This window comes from Peromyscus maniculatus, chromosome 12 (assembly GCF_049852395.1).
Source record: "Peromyscus maniculatus bairdii isolate BWxNUB_F1_BW_parent chromosome 12, HU_Pman_BW_mat_3.1, whole genome shotgun sequence".
Lineage (NCBI taxonomy): Eukaryota > Metazoa > Chordata > Mammalia > Rodentia > Cricetidae > Peromyscus > Peromyscus maniculatus.
The window spans coordinates 4,866,119-4,871,175 of record NC_134863.1 but is presented as its reverse complement, the minus strand read 5'-3'; the positions used below and the strand labels follow the sequence as shown (position 1 = coordinate 4,871,175).

At 50.0% G+C, this 5,057-nt stretch overlaps 1 non-coding gene across 1 annotated transcript; it reads right to left on the bottom strand.

Moving 5' to 3' along the window:
- Nucleotides 1-2,989: 2,989 nt before the first annotated feature.
- On the bottom strand, nucleotides 2,990-3,060 carry Trnad-auc (transfer RNA aspartic acid (anticodon AUC)). Its single transcript has one exon. It is a non-coding gene; the product is annotated as a tRNA-Asp (tRNA).
- Between the last annotated feature and the right edge of the window lie 1,997 nt (nucleotides 3,061-5,057).

Genomic DNA, 5,057 nt, shown 5'->3' with positions numbered 1-5,057 from the left:
ATGAGTCTGTGTGGCTAAAACTGGGCTAGCCAAGGATCCCAGGGGCCCGGCCACCACTCTCAGGTGGCTGGGTGTTAGGTTCCCGAAGACTTCACTCCCCAGGCTCGGGCTCCGTTGGAATGCCCACAGGCTACTGTGTCCCACCTATTGGAAATACTGCTTGGACTGAGAAGCTCATCAGGAAGCCAAAACCATCTTTCCTGCTCCCGGATCCTTTCTGTGACACCCTTGTCTAGAACCATCTACTGCTCTGGTGACTGGGCCTCTCCAGCTGGCTTGGCATGGCCAGGTTGATGGTGCCCAGACACACGTATGTATGCAACAGAGGCTGCACTTCAGCCCATGGAGCCTCCCCTGTTAGCCAGGAACCTTATCTTCCTAGACTTCAGAGAAGGTCCTCTGCTAGGCCCCTCCCTTAGGCCTCTCCTTTGTCCCAGGGATGAGGCCGAACCTGGGTCTACCACCCCGGACAGCACCATGCTAACAGCATCCGTCTGAGGTCCAGGGAAAGGCCAATGTGATGAGCCAGCTGACAAAGCCCAGTGCTGGAGCCGACCCACTAAAGGCCCGACTGTCCCTTGACTGCGTGGTTATCCATCCAGAGCAATCCTGAAGGTCACAAGGCAAGAAGAAACAGAAGATGGTGTGGGAAAGGACGGATGAAGTAATGAACGCCAGTCATGAAAGGGTGTTCTGGTAAAGCTAACTGTTTTTAAATCCTAACTCTCATGGATGTTTTTTTCTGGCGAAGAAGGAGTAAAAATACACTTGATAGTGAAAGGACAAGATCCAACGTGAAGCTTCAGCTTCTGTTCGAAACGGCTGCTCCACGGACAGAAGCCCACTCGGTGCCAGAGGCTGCGGTTGGAGTAATTATGGTTTATGACTTGTTTGTTTGTCTGAGACAGGCTCTCTCTACATATCCCTGGCTGTCCTGAAACTCACAGAGATCCCCCTGCCTCTGCCTCCAGAGTGCTGGGATTAAAGGCCTGTGTCACCACCGCCGGGTGCAAGTTTTTATAATAAAGTTTCGTTTGTTTGTTTTAGGAAAGAGCTGGAGAGAGTGATCAAAAGCACTGACGTCTCTTCCAGAGGACCCAGGTTCATTTTCCAGCACCCACATGGCAGCTCACAACTGTCTGTAACTCCAGTCTCAGGGGATCTGACACCTTCTGACCTCTGAGGTCGCCAGGCACGCATGTGGTGCACAGTCATACATGCAGGCAAAACACCCATACACATAAAAATAATCTTTTAAAAGAGAAGGAAAAGTTAAGAAGAAGGAGGGGGAAGGGGGAAGAGGAGTGACTAGCCGTTCTGAATTCTGGAACACATTACATTCTAAGACCGCAATAATTAACACAGTCCATGGGCATCAGATGATGGAAAAGAAAATCCTGCAGAAGACTCAACTACAATATGAGGAAGAGACAGATAAAATCCAGGAAGGAAGGTGAATTATTCAAAAACTAACTTTAAATACACACTCATACAGAGTTTTAGGACAACTCGGTTAACAAACCAATTGGAAAGTTTGGACCCCTGCCTCAGCCCTTCACATTTAAAATAAGTACCCAAAGGACCAAAGGTTTAAGAAGTAAAAATGAAATAATAAACTACTCTTTGAAAAAAGGCACAAAGCTTGGCATAGTGCTGTAGAGGCAGAGGCAGGAGAATCTCTGTGAGTTTGAGGCCAGCCTGGTCTACATAGAGAGTTCCAGGACAACCAGAGCTACATAGTGAGACCCTGTCTCAAACAAATAAAAATCCACAAATAAATAACTATAATCTCAAATCACTCTTAAGAATGATAAAAACCTAGAAGCTATAAAGTGAGAAATGGGTATATTCAACTTCATAAAAATAAAAAGTAGCTGCATGGGAGAGACAAAATCAACAGATAAACGATAAAACATGAAAATATCAGCAATTCATTTCACAAAGGACTGTTCTGGGTTATACAGAGAAAAAAATAGGTATAGACATAAAAGAAACCCATCAATTTACATCAACCCTCACCCAAACTAAGCGAGAAGCATGCATGCTCATGATACACTGGGATACAGCTACACCTCTCTAGCCTCCAACTCTTCCCCTCCCACACTGGGCGGAGGCTCATCCTGCTGGGTTGTGCCTGGGTTGCGCCCTCTAGTGGTTGGCTAGGGACACCTGGAGGTTTGCTGGAGAGATGCGGGAGGGGTTGTCGGTCTACAAAAGAAGCACCTGCTGCTCCAACTGGCGGGATAGGGAGACTTCTGCCTGTGCGCTGAGTCTCTGAGGTGACTGGAGCAGGCTGTGGGGGAGTGTCCATTTAAACAGGAGACTGGGATACCCTCGATGCTGCCACCAGTGAAGCTCAGTGCCAGGGGACCCTTGGCTGTCCCATCTGCTCAGAGGTCCATGCTAAGCGCTCACAGCTGCCTGCTCAGCCTCTTTGTCTTCATTAGCGCCCGGTTAGCAATGGCCTATGTTAATTAATTAGCTCTTGCCCTGCTGTTCAGGAGCGGTGCCAAATTCAGCTGGGGCCTCTCCTGGTCCCAGCTCTGAATATGAGCACCTCTGTCTGTCCTGATGCTCCAGCCAGTTACTCCTCATCACATCCCTCCTGTGTCATCTGGGACCAAGAAATCCCGTCTCCCAAAGACCCAGCTGGTCTGGGTAGTGTCTCTGTCTTTCCAGCCTCAGTTTCTCTGATAGTGAAGTGAGGTGTATTATTTTTGCATGCTATGATAAAGATACCTAACTGTGTGTGTGTGTGTGTGTGTGTGTGTGTGTGTGTGTGTGTGTGTGTGTGTGTGTGTGTGTCCAGACAAGCTCTCACTCAGTAGCCCAGGCTGGTTTTGAACTCACAGCAACCCTCCTGACTCAGCTTCCCAAGCGCTGAGATTATAACATGCACCATCATGTCTGGCTCTGACACTCCAGCTTTGGTAAGAACAAAGATCTTGAGGTCTGGCATGTGGACCATGTAGGGCCTTTATTTTTGTTTTGGAGGTGCTGGGGTTTGAACCCAGGTCTCTTGTGTGATAAGCAAATGCTCTACCACTGAGCTATACCCCTAGCCCTACCAGAAGCTAAAAAGAGGAAAGATTCATTGTGACTCAGGGTTTCCTGGCAGGAGGGGATGGTGAGGCAGAGCAGGTCACTTTAGGAAGGACGAGGTGGAGAAAGGACATCCAGGAAACAGGCAGGGCAAGGTACAGACCCCAAGATTATGCCCCCAGCCCCTGCTTTCTCCACCTGTGCCCTACCTCATCCTTTTCAACACCTCTCAACAATACCGTATTGTGAATCCGCCCACAGGCATGACATCATCCACAAAGCTCACACAAAAACAGCAAAAACAAAACAACAACAACCAACCAAAACAAAACCTCATAATGTTTGAACTAACTTTACAGAGTTTGTTAGGCCACACTCACAGCTGTCCCGGGGAGCACGTTGGCCCATCAGCCACAGGTTGGAACCACCCAAGTTAGGCTAGCGTCCTTATGATCTGATCCCCTCTACACACACACACACACACACACACACACACACACACACACACAAAGTGTCACAGGTGACTAGGAAATCTGTCATTCATCCCTTAGGTGGTTCTCAATCCAAGTCGACAAGACTGATCACCACAGAGAGAGACCTACTTCCTGTGAGGGAGAAACTTGAAAATGGAGAGGGCCAGAGGAGGGATTCAAGAGAAGGGGTCCCAGAGAAGGCGGGGATTCTTGGCTTGGTTCCGATGAGCTCATTGGTTAGAGCAGAGGGTGGCTAACCTGCAGTGACCAAGACCACGTGTCCACCTGTGTGGTGACTAGGCCTCCTCATACCTAATCCATATGCCTGTCCTGTGGGGCTCCATGTCAGGAGACTTTCACACTGCCCTAGGTTCCTGTGTGTCTGGAACCTGGCTGAGGTCAGCTCAACCCCATGGCTGACCTTATGGACAGACAGACTTGACTATGTCAAGATAAGGTGCCTGACAGGCCTGAATGCCGGGTAGCTGCTGGCCTGAGCCCCAGAAACTCAGGAAGAGGAAGCCATTCTTCCAGACCATCAGCAGCCACACTGCCCTGTCCATTCTGTGTCTTGATTTCTGGGTAAAGGTGAGGCAGGAGGATGGCTGTATGCTTAGAAGGTGATGGTTAGGAATAAGATCTATAGTTCTCACTTTCAGAAGACACACCATCCTTGAGGGAGCAGGCCCTGACCCCTCCAACCCCATACCATCTGGCTGTAGGAAAAAGAGACACCATGGTCTGTTCCTCAGGTTCCTGAGAAGGGGTGCCTGCCCCAACACAAGTTAGAAAAGCCCCTCAGGGTACCATGGGTGGTGGCGTCACAGCAGCAATCCGGACTCATGTCATAGACGGAGAAATAGGCTTGGGAGAATGTCTCCAGTAACTCCGGAGAAAGGGAGGCATCCTGAGCTGATGTTTCTCTACCACCACAGCAGGCCTGACCCCCAGAGATGAGCCTGGAAAGCCTGGGGGAGGGTCACAGAGTGTCTGTGGGGGGCCCAGCTAGTCAAATACGCATCTGTCCCTGTTCATGGGGAGTTTGGGACCGACAGTCAGATCGTGGAACAGCAAAAAGGGAGCTCTTGGGTCAGAACTAAGAGAATCTGGAGAAGGGATGATTTCGTTGCTAGGATTCTCAGTGTTGGCTCATCGGCGATGGCAGGAGTGTGGTACTAACAGCGGGAGGCTGGCTATGTGGCATATGGGAGCTTTCTGTACTGTCTTTGCTGCAGATCTAGAACTAGTCTCAAAGAAAGCTTATTTTAAAATGATGACTTTATTAGCAATGCCAAGCAGAGCCCACCCCAGTCTCTGCCCGGGGTAGTTCTTGCCCAACTCAGGCAGTCTGTGACCATTGCCCCCGAGTCCTGTACCCTTCCTGTGGGAGCCACCAACCCCAGCTGGTTTATTCCGTGTGCCTATCCTGCTGGATTCCTCGTCAGGTGGCTTCCATGCTGCTGCCCGCCCCTGTGAGTCTGGAACCCGGCTGAGGTCAGCCAGATTATGCACAGACAGCAAAGCATGGCAGCGGCCTCACCT